Genomic DNA, 12,099 nt, shown 5'->3' with positions numbered 1-12,099 from the left:
AAGGATCTTGGGTGTTTATTCAAAATGCATCAGCACGTAGTGCGAGCAAGATGAAAGACTCAACTGAATAGCAGGGGATGGATTGCACATCCCTTCTATCTGCCAATGCCTCTTCACTTAGGAGGCCTTTACATGTACAAAGCACAAAGATAAACAAGCACAAACATTGCCTCTTAAGGAGGGCTTCAGACAGGTGTCTGCCAAAAGAACATGACAGGTCTTCCAGACTACATGGAGAATAGGAAGTTACCTAGGTGGTATGCCAACCACAAGCAAAGCAACTCAAACAATGAGTTAAAGCGGCTAAAGTACCTGTAGGAAAAGCTAAACAATCAGCACTATGTTCAGACAAACAACCAACAGATAACAACAGTCAGACAACCAATATACACAACATGTAAGCTTTATGTGCAAGCATTCAAATTGTTTCATCATCTCAAATGACCTACAAAACAGCAAATGTTAGTGGAACACATCATTTTGCATCTCAATTTATGAGATCAATATCATCCATCAAGACTATAAGCTTGAACCTGAAATGCACAGCTCAAATGTGAGTTCAAACCACTAGCACCAAGGCTACGGTCAAAGGTAAGGCAAAAGTCAAAACAGCAACCAATTCTTAACATGGAGCATGCTTAATCTATCATGAACAAGTCCTAAAAAGGACCAAGTCAAAAGCATTAAGCAAGGTCATCATTCAACTAAGATAAGGCAAGGCAAGCAAAAGGTGCATACAATTGGTCATCAAGAATCAAAATTCCATATAAAAATAGAAATGACTCAAACAATTCTGGAAATTTTTATGAGCAATCAACATGTCAAACATAATCATCATGCCAAAAATTATAAACAGAGGAGCTCAATTGGCAAGGCAATGAAAATGGAGAAGATCAACATCAAATTGTGTGACACACATTGTCACACCATATTAGCACATGCCTAAAATAGAAAAGGAAAATGCTAAAAATGCACCACCAAGCCTCAAAAATCACACAACATGTTAAGAATCAGCACACAAAATTTCATGGCAATTGGATCATTATTGAGCATTTCACATTAGTTTGAATGAGGCATGTCACAAAAGCATACATGTTCAATTAGTCTAGCACCATTAAAATTCCAGCCATGCACAATTCCAGAAATCCAAATCAAAAAATAGAAGACATTCATATGATCATGTAGAAAAAAATTTGGAATTAATTGGATCATTATTCTATTTTTTATGGTTTTTTGAATATCATGCATAAAATGAAATTAAAATTGCCAAAACATGAAGAAATAATGAAATGAATTGAAGAAATGTAGAAATGCACCAGGCCAGGATCGAAGTGTGTACAGGCGCTACATGAAACTACGTCGTTTTGGACAATAGTAATTAAAATGAAAAAATGAAACGTGCGCTAGGTGGTATCGAACCCAGGATTTGGACATGACCAGCGCTTCTACAGTGTTCTTTAGCGCTTGAACCAGAGGTGCCCTAGGCTGGCCATGAAGACGGTGGGTGAACAGTAACGTTCATTAATTTTTTTTTTCTAAAATTCGCAATATTATACACCAATCGATTCGTCTTGACATGTAGGTTCCAAATCCACTATCATTTTGGCCTAATTCCTCATATATCATGCAAATCGATGAAAAGAAAATTTAACATCCAAACTTCTATTCAACATAACTCAGCCATTTCTTAACCATTTTTCAAGATTTTTACATCAGTGTGATCAACAAGCAAAGCTCTACAACTCTATGTGCATAAAAAAGAGAATTAAGAGAATCGAAATTTGCACCTTCTTGAAGCTCCAACAATGGCAATAGTGAATTCTGGTGATTCAAGGCTTGGCACGTGTGTGGATCTACTCCTGAGCACTTGTTATGAAGTTTTATGAATGAATTGAGGCTTGGAGAGGCTTAGATCTAGCTCAAACAACAATTTCCATCTTCATGTTCTTGCTTGGAGTATGCACAAATTCTGCTCGAATTCAATGTTCCAATGCTTGATCTACACTAAATCACTATCAGAGAACAAGAATATGGAAGAAAATTAAGGTGTTATGTGGAAGAATTTCAAATTTCAATGGAGAGAAAATTTTGGAGGGAACTTGAATTTGGATCTAGAAATGGTGAAATTCCCAAAATTCTGTTAGGATTTACTATTTATATGCTGGCCTAATCCATTTCCTAACTACAATTAAGCATGGTTAATGAGATTTTAAGAAGAAAAGAGGTGTTAGGCAAAAATTGGTTTTTTCACCCCATGCATGCAATCCCACGTGAACAGTAGCAAATGGCCATGCATTTTCACTTAAAACCATATTATGAACATGTTGGAATGGTTAAAAGGCTCATGTGATGCACCAATTTTGAATTCATGATTTTCCCTCCAAAAATCACATGTATGCACCAATGATCATATGATGAAATTTTGTGCAATGCCTTGATGGATTTGGAAAGTTCATGTCATGAGAAGAATTATGCAAAAAGGAGCACTCAATTTGGAGTTATGAGTCAAAAGTTTTGTCATTTTGAAGTTCCATGCACACTTGTCCATGATTTGATCATATCTTCTCAACCATCCATCAGATGCTCATGATCTTAGACTTTTTGGAAATGGGAGAGAAATATATTCAACTTTTATGTTGGACAAAATTTCATTTGAAGCTTCTTTGATGTTGGAAATTCAAGTTGAAAGTAGTCCAAAAACTTGCCATTTTTGGAAACTTGAAATTACAGGTCACTTTCCATTTTGGGAAACTTTTGATCTGGCCTCAAAATCTTCAAGGTATGAGTTTTACATATTGAATAAACCTCTTTGGGACATGAATGAAGTGTCTCAAACCATTTCTCCACCTCCTAGCCCTCAGTTGACTTGCAGTTGACTTTTTTGGGGCCCAGATGACCAGAAACTGCACTGTGGACTTTGAGCCTCTAGCACTTGGTACAATGGCTTCAAAACAAACCTTGATTCATGTAAGCTCTCTAGAACAACAATAGGGCCTTTATCTCATGGAAATGCCTGGTCTCTTGCACAGATGAATTCTCCTGATACCAGTCTTGATTGATAAGATGTAAGGTACTATGCAATGTTAATGCAATGTTAATGTGATGTCAAATGACCTAAAAAATGAAATGAATGTACAAATGGGGGGGTGCAAATTTGAGGTGCTACACTTATTATAGGGTTAACCCCTCACTAGCATGTTGAAGCTATCCTCACATGGTGGACTTGTGGTTTTTCAGGTTGAGTTTTCTCCCTTTGATAACAAAAGACCTTAAGGCTTTTGGACCAACCAATCCACTCATTTGTTTCGAAATCTTTTACCCAAACTATGAGGTTTTGATCCTAATCTTTTCATAAGAGGGTACGTAGGCAATGGGTTCATCCATCCAAACACAAAATGTAAATACTTGTATATTCTCTTCTCATCTCTTCAACCATGTTTGCACAAATAAAAATTTTCATAAACAATAACCTTTGCAACAAGCGTGAAAAGGGCTCCCTAGGAGTACCTAGGATGTTTTGGGTGCCTAACACCTTCCCATTGCATAACCAACCCCCTTACCCAGATCTCTGTTTCTTTTACTAGTTTTGTTTGTAAAACTTTTAGGTTTTTGTTCGCTTTCTAACCTTTCCTTTGGATAAATAGGAAGGGCTCAACCAGACATCAACGGATGAATGGGAGAAAGAAACCACGACCAGACATCGAAAGACGATGAATGGGAAGAGAAACCACGACTAGACGCCAATGGACGAATAGGGAAGGCTCAACCAGACATCAACAGATGAATGGGAGAAAGAAACCACGACCAGTCATCGAAAGACAATGAATGGGAAGAGAAACCACGACTAGACGCCAACGGACGAATAGGAAAGAACATGATGTTGACGGACATCGAAAGATGATGTCTACAGACACCAAAAAAGGAAGGACCCACACGGGGATCAACACGACACCTACTGGTATCATAAGGACGACATCCACATATGCAAAGACCAGGCAGACACCTGCCGGGGACTACACTAAGGACTCAAGCTTTCCTTCCACAAGCGGGCGAGGAAATAAACCTCTCTGGGGATTGTCAACTCTGCATGCTGTCTGTCAAGAGCAACTGTAGCAATTGTGTCGTACAGACGTTGCAAAACGGTCCACCTCTGCTGGGGGTATGATCCAATCCGGTTTAACACATGTATGCATATGTTTGAGCTTCTATGGCGTAATGCTCCATATTGAATGGAAATGCTACGCGATTTGAGGATGCAATGATTACTACATGCAAGATGCAAATGGAGAAAACTCATGTCGGGGAGAACTGGTCGCTCTGCTGAGCGCACAATTCTGATTTGATCCTCCAACTCCGTGGGGAGACACAACAAATCTGCGGTGGATGCTTTGCTGATCTGACACTCTGGGCGTGGTAGAGGAACCAACTCAACTAGGGAATCTCTGGCTGGGGAACACGCCCTTCTCCAACGTGCTGGGGAATGACACTGCTGCTGGGAAAGAATAAACCCACCGGGGATAACTTTCACTGAATCCAATCCACTTGGGGACTCCGCCGGGGGAAACAGCATCAATGCTTATCTCCACTGGGGATAACTACCAACCCACGGGAAGGATTAACTCTACTAGGGATAATTTCCACCGAACTTGATCCGCTTGGGGACTTCGCCGGGGAAAACCATCAACGCAAACCTCTGCTGGGGAGACTTGCTAGGGGAAAACAATCACAACCCTGCTGGGGAAAGGCATTCACGACCCTGCTGGGGATTACAGTACTTCAGACCTGGCTGCTAAGGAACAAGCTACCCATAGACACCTCCGCTGGGGGAAATAGCAACCTTCAAACTCAGTGGGTACTAACGGTCTTCAGCCCAACCAGGGAAAGATCAACTTTCAGGCCTGCTGCTGAGGGACAAACTACCCACAGGCACCTCCGCTGGGGAAAAACAGTTCTAAAAGCTTTCAGACTTGCTAGGGAAAGAGCCACTTTCAAGCTTGCTGGGGAGACATCCTCAACCCTGCTGGGAAATCCCTGATCTCGAATAGGTTGGGGAGACAAGTACTGAACTTGCTTTAGACAGCCCAACTCCTCACACTAACAGACAGTGTTGAAACATCTCTGAAGAAACCGTGGCTTATCTGCTCTAGCCAGCAATCAAAGATAATAACCTGCAAAACAGCAAGACATACATGCCCCAGGGGATTGTATGGATAAGATACACCCAAGTGTACTCAACATTCAAAATGATTTTCAAATGTTTTATCTTTCTGCACGTTATTGTCTAGCCTTCATGTTTTTAGATGCAATGTTTATCAATAATTCAGACGTTTTTGCAAACAAAATAGTTAAAATAAAAACAAGAGAGCAATTTAACTGAATAACGACTTTTATTGATTGAAAATGGGCCTGAAAAGGCAAATACATCAGGAAGCAATTCCTAGGAAGAGGTAATTGCGCACAAAAGGAAAATCTATCCTAATGGCAATGTGAACACGGCACCCACTATTTTCTAATTCTGTTATGACTCGTATATCCTCAATTCCCCCCAAATTCCTTGCTTTTTGAGAAGAATAATTGGACCGATCATATCCTTCGAGATGGTAGACACTGAAGCGCGGTGAAGTACAGATAACTCAGACTGTAGCCTTCGCTTTAATCCCTCTTTTGCCTGGATTGCCTTTTCAGGTTTTCAATCCACCGGGATACCCATTTTTGCCTAAGCCGCCCTTGCGGGTTTTCGACTTAGCGGGTGTACATATTTTTTCATTCTTTATCCCTAACTTTTGCCCGAACCTTTTTCTTTTTTTTTGGTTCGCCGGGATGCCCTTTTTTGCCTGGACTCTTTTATTCTTTTCGTCCAGCGGGTCAATTTATGCGAAGTATTTTTTGACTACATTTGAGTTAAAAGGGGACATAAAATCTTCACCATCCATAGTTGTAAGGATCATGGCTCCACCAGAGAAAACCTTTTTAACAACATATGGACCTTCGTAATTCGGAGTCCACTTGCCCCTGTTATCTGCACCGAGAGGAAGGATCCTCTTCAAAACCAAATCACATGTCTGATAGCTTCGAGGATGCACTTTCTGATCAAAGGCTTTCTTCATCCTTCTCTGATACAGTTGCCCATGGCACACAGCTGCTAACTGCTTCTCTTCGATAAGGCTCAACTCGTTAAACCTTGTCTGAATCCACTCGGCTTCGTATAGCTTGACATCCAACAAGACTCTCAGAGAAGGAATTTCCACCTCAACAGGTAGGACTGCTTCCATACCATACACAAGGGAGTAAGGGGTTGCCCCGGTCGACGTACGTACTGAGGTACGGTATCCATGCAAAGCGAAAGGCAGCATATCATACCAATCCTTGTACGTCACGACCATCTTTTGCACAATCTTCTTGATGTTCTTGTTCGTCGCCTCTACAGCACCATTCATCTTTGGTCTGTAAGGAGAAGAATTGTGGTGTTCGATCTTAAAATCTTTGCAAAGCTCTTTCATCATCTTGTTATTGAGATTAGAACCATTATCAGTAATGATTCTCTCAGGAACCCCATAACGACAGATAATCTCTTTTTTAATGAACCGGGCAACCACTTGCTTGGTAACATTAGCATAGGAAGCTGCTTCCACCCACTTGGTGAAGTAATCAATCGCAACCAGGATGAAGCGATGCCCATTAGAATCAGTAGGTTCAATCTTCCCAATCATATCGATGCCCCACATCGCAAATGGCCAAGGAGAATTCATGACATTCAGAGGGCTTGGTGGTACATGCACTTTATCAGCATAGATCTGACATTTATGGCACTTCCGAGCGTATTTGAAACAATCGGATTCCATATTCATCCAGTAATAACCGGCTCTCAACAACTTTTTGGACATTGCATGACCCCCAGCATGGGTACCGAAAGATCCCTCGTGTACTTCCTGCATCAACATGCCTGCTTCGTGTCTATCCACGCATCTGAGCAGAACCATGTCAAAGTTCCTCTTGTACAACACATCATCCTGATTCAAATAAAAGCTTCCAGCTAGCCTTCTCAGGGTCTTCTTGTCATTCTTTGACGCTCCTTCAGGATACTCTTGGCTTTTGAGGAAATTCTTAATTTCATAGTACCACGACTTCTCATCAACACCAGACTCGGCTGCAAACACATACGCAGGCCTCTCGAGTCGATTCACAACAACATGTGGCACATGATTATACCAATGAACTTTGATCATCGAAGACAAAGTAGCCAAGGCATCAGCCATCTGATTTTCATCTCGGGGGACATGATACAACTTCACTGTCTTGAAGAAAGTCAAGATCCTTCTGGTGTAGTCTCGATAAGGAATCAAATGCGGCTGATGAGTATTCCAATCTCCATTGACTTGGTTAATCACTAGAGCGGAATCTCCATAGATATCCAGAGTTTTGATCCTTAGATCGATGGCTTCTTCAATCCCCATGATACAAGCCTCATACTCAGCTTCGTTGTTGGTTACCTCAAAGGTCAACCTGGCAGAAAAAGGTAAGTGTGCACCTTTAGGATTGATGAGTACTGCTCCAACACCGTTTTCATTCACATTAATCGCCCCATCAAACATCAATGTCCACTTGTCATCAGGATCCGGTCCTTCCTCAACAAGAGGCTCTTCACAATCCTTCATCTTTAAGTACATGATGTCTTCATCAGGGAATTCAAACATCATCGGCTGATAGTCATCAATCGGTTGCTCGGCAAGGTAGTCAGACAGAATACTACCCTTGATGGCCTTCTGTAATGTGTACTGGATATCATACTCAATTAAAATCATCTGCCAACGAGCCACACGTCCAGTGAGAGCCGACTTTTCAAAGATGTATTTCACTGGATCCATCTTAGAAATCAACAAGGTAGTATGGTTCAACATATACTGTCTCAGTCGACGAGCAGCCCATGCCAAAGCGCAACAAGTTTTCTCGAGCTGCGAATATCTTATTTCACAGTCGGTAAACTTTTTGCTAAGGTAGTATATAGTATGCTCTTTTCGACCAGACTCGTCATGCTGTCCCAATACACACCCCATCGAGTTCTCAGTCACTGAAAGGTACATTATCAAAGGCCTCCCAGGAACTGGAGGTATAAGGATCAGAGGTTTCTGCAAATATTCTTTTATCTTATCAAAAGCTTTTTGACAGTCATCATTCCACCTGATTGCTTGATCTTTTCTTAGCAATTTGAAAATCGGTTCACACGTGGCAGTTAGGTGAGATACAAACAGTGCAATGTAGTTCAATCTCCCTAAAAACCCACGAACCTGCTTTTCCGTTCTTGGTTCAGGCATTTCTTGTATAGCTTTCACTTTCGCTGGATCAACCTCAATCCCCTTCTCACTGACAATGAAGCCTAACAGCTTCCCAGATCTCACCCCAAACGTACACTTGTTTGGATTCAACCTCAGTTTGAACTTTCTTAGTCTTTCAAACAACTTCTGCAAGTTTACCAAGTTCTCCTCTTCTGTTTGAGACTTCGCAATCATATCATCCACGTACACTTCAATTTCTTTGTGCATCATGTCATGAAAGAGAGTCGTCATAGCCCTCTGATAGGTAGCACCGACATTCTTTAGCCCAAATGGCATCACCTTATAACAGAACGTGCCCCAAGGTGTAATGAATGTCGTCTTTTCCATGTCTTCTGGCGCCATCTTGATCTGATTATAGCCAGAGAATCCATCCATGAAAGAGAAAACCGAGGATTGAGCCGTGTTATCCACCAATACATTAATGTGAGGTATGGGAAGTCATCTTTTGGACTGGCTCTGTTTAAATCCCGGTAATCGACACACATCCTGACTTTTCCATCCTTCTTCGGCACGGGAACGATATTGGCCACCCATCGGGGATAATTGGTAACTGCCAGAAAACCCGCATCCAACTGCTTCTGAACCTCCTCTTTGATTTTGTCAGCCATATCAGGACTAGTTCTACGAAGCTTCTGCTTTACCGAAAGACAATCTTCTTTGAGAGGTAGCCTGTGCACCACAATATCTGTATCTAACCCAGGCATATCTTGATACGACCAGGCGAATATCTCCACATATTCTCTCAACATTTCAATCAGCCCTCTCTTGACAGATCTTGATCTCTCTCTTGGCGTCCTCAGTACCCAGGTTAATAATTTCCAACTCTTCCTGATGAGGTTGGATGATCCTTTCCTCCTGTTTCAATAGTCTGACCAATTCCTTAGGGAGTTCACAATCTTCTTCACTCTCCTCTTCGGCTTGGTAAATGGGATTATCGAAATCATACTGAGCCATAACAGAACTGTTTTTAGTGGAGTCCGCGAGATCGATTCTGCATGTTTAATGCTTTATTTTAGAAAAAGAGTCCAAGAAAGTCACAAAAAACAAAAAACATTGCCATTTTTATTGTTTTGAAAAATGAAAAAATAAAAACAGAAAGACAGTGAGCACAAATTTGTTTGCAAAACATCCTTTATTAATGATAATCATTTCAAAACATGATGTGGCCCTACAATGAACCACTACGCCCCGGGCATAGCGTAGGGTTTGTGCAAAATGAAAAACAAAAGAAAATTACTCTGTCTGAAGAGTAACTTGGACCATTTCTTCGGCTGTCCAATTATTTACCATCTCCCCTGGAGCACACAGGTGAACCCAGTTGTCCAGATCACAATCACTGTCCTCGTCTTCACTACCGGCTGCAAAGACGTCTCCATGATTCATCAATCCAGCGCTGGTGAAGGTACTCGGCCCTTTCTGACCACCCTGCTCTGACTGAAGAGGCTGATAACCAATACCAAATTTGTCTTCTTTCACGGGCAAATCAACCATTTTGCCTCAGCCTTCTGCGTTTCCTGAGCTGACAACCTCCACAGGCTGCTTGTATGATGCAATTGAGACACCTGGCTTCTTCTGCTCGACGAAAGCCACCTTCTCAATAGCAATGGTCTCGAAAGCTTGGCACAGAGTTTCATGGATTTCGCCATCCATCTCTACATACTTGAAGGAAGATAGATGACTCACAAGAATGTCCTCCTCGCCACATACAGTCACGACCTGACCATTCCATGCGTACTTCAGCTTCTGATGGAGAGTTGACGACACAGCTCCAGCCCCATGTATCCAGGGACGCCCCAATAAACAACTATATGCTGGTTGAATATCCATCACATAGAAGACAATGTCGAACACCTCCAGGCCAATCTTGACGGGCAATGTGACTTCACCAAAAATAGACCGCTTGGATCCATCGAAAGCACGAACCACAAGATCACTCGGAGTGAGAACAACCCCTTCAACATCAACCTTGCTCAAAATCTTCTTGGGCAACACGTTCAAAGAAGATCCAGTATCCACCAACACATGTGACATCACTGCGCCTTTACACTCCATGGTGATATGCAGGGCTTTATTGTGATTACGACCCTCAGGCGTCAAATCCAGGTTTGTGAACCCGAAACCATGTCGCGTGCTCACATTCGCAATAACACCCTCGAGTTGATTGACCGAAATCTCCTGAGGCACGTAAGCCAGATTCAACATTTTCAGCAAGGCATTACGGTGTGCCTCAGAACACAACAACAGAGAAAGGATAGAGATTTTGGGCGGAGTTTGGTTCAGTTAATCCACAATCCTATAATCACTCTTCTTAATGATCTTCATGAACTCCTCCACGTCTTTCTCAAAAGAACCCTCAGGCGCCTCCTTCTGCACAGGTCCTTCCTCAACCACAACTTGCTTCCCCTTTGCCTTAGCAAGAGCTTTAGCATTGTTATTCCTCAAAGTCTGTGGCGCAAACAGACGACCACTCCTCGTGAACCCTCCAAGTCCTCCCACATTGTCCACAGGCGGACCAACAGTTACAGGAGTTCTACTTGGTACGCCAATCGTCACTGGAGCCTGATTCATTGTTCTAGTCTGATTCTCTAACCTTCTGTTGCTGCGATAAGCATTGTCATATTTCCAAGGAACGGCCCTACTGTTCTCAACAGGTCTTCCCCCAGAAGCAAAAATAGTGGTAGGAGTACCAACGGTTACTGGTGCAGATATAGTTACAGGGGTACCAACAGATACGGGTGCATTAAAAGTTGGAGCACGTCCAGGACCCTTAGACGGTTTGAAGTAAATGGTGACAGTTGATACCATCCCACGATCTCTCACAGCCCAACTAAACTGCAGGAAACCTTTATCAATTAGACCCTGGATACCGTTTCTCAGCTTTTCGCAACCATTCTCTTGGTCAACACAATTTGAACAGCCGTCGTCACAACCCGGGAACACTCCCCCTTTCAGCAGACGCTCTTTTACCACCAACAGTGAAGTCTGAACATCATCAACACTGACCACCAAATCCACAGCATCCTCACCTTCCACATTGTTCCCCCTGGGCCCCCCATGCTGAGGCATAGGGTTATTCACAACATTCGGCACAGGAGTAAAGTTGATTGTCTTAGCATCAATCAGATCCTGGACTTTATGGTGGAAAGCCCGACAATTCTCAATATGATGCCCCGGAGCCCCGGAATGAAAATCACAATGAGCATTGGCATCATACCCAGCAGGAATTCTTGTCAACGGAGCCATGGTGCGAAGCTCAACAAATTTCAACCTGAGCAGTTCAGGAAGCAATTCAGCATATGTCATTGGTAGCGGATCAAAATGACGCTCGGGCATTCTCTGCCTTGGTTGAAATGGGCGTTGCTGTTGTTGTTGGTGTTGTTGTGGAGCCCTTTGTTGTTGTTGCTGAGGTTGAGTTGGGATGGTCACAGCAGCAACCTGATGATACTGCCCTCTGTTTGCATTCCTTCTGTGTTGCACAATATTAGTCTCCCCCTCCCTCCTTCGGGGTGCCCTAGAAAATGGCTTCTTAGAACTGGAAGATGAAGAACCAGAATCTTGAATCTTCTCTGCTTTAATAAGGCTCTCAGTCCTCTCTCCGCATATAACCACGTCAGAAAAGCTACCGAACGGGCAACTTCCCATCCGGTCCATGAACACACCGTGCAGAGTTCCTATGAACATGTCGGTCAGCTTTCTCTCCAACATAGGAGGTTTCACCCTTGCAGCTAACTCACGCCACCTCTGGGCGTACTCTTTGAAACTTTCA

Source organism: Lathyrus oleraceus, chromosome 6 (genome assembly GCF_024323335.1).
Source record: "Lathyrus oleraceus cultivar Zhongwan6 chromosome 6, CAAS_Psat_ZW6_1.0, whole genome shotgun sequence".
In the NCBI taxonomy this organism is placed as follows: Eukaryota; Viridiplantae; Streptophyta; class Magnoliopsida; order Fabales; family Fabaceae; genus Lathyrus; species Lathyrus oleraceus.
This window is presented reverse-complemented; position numbering follows the sequence as displayed.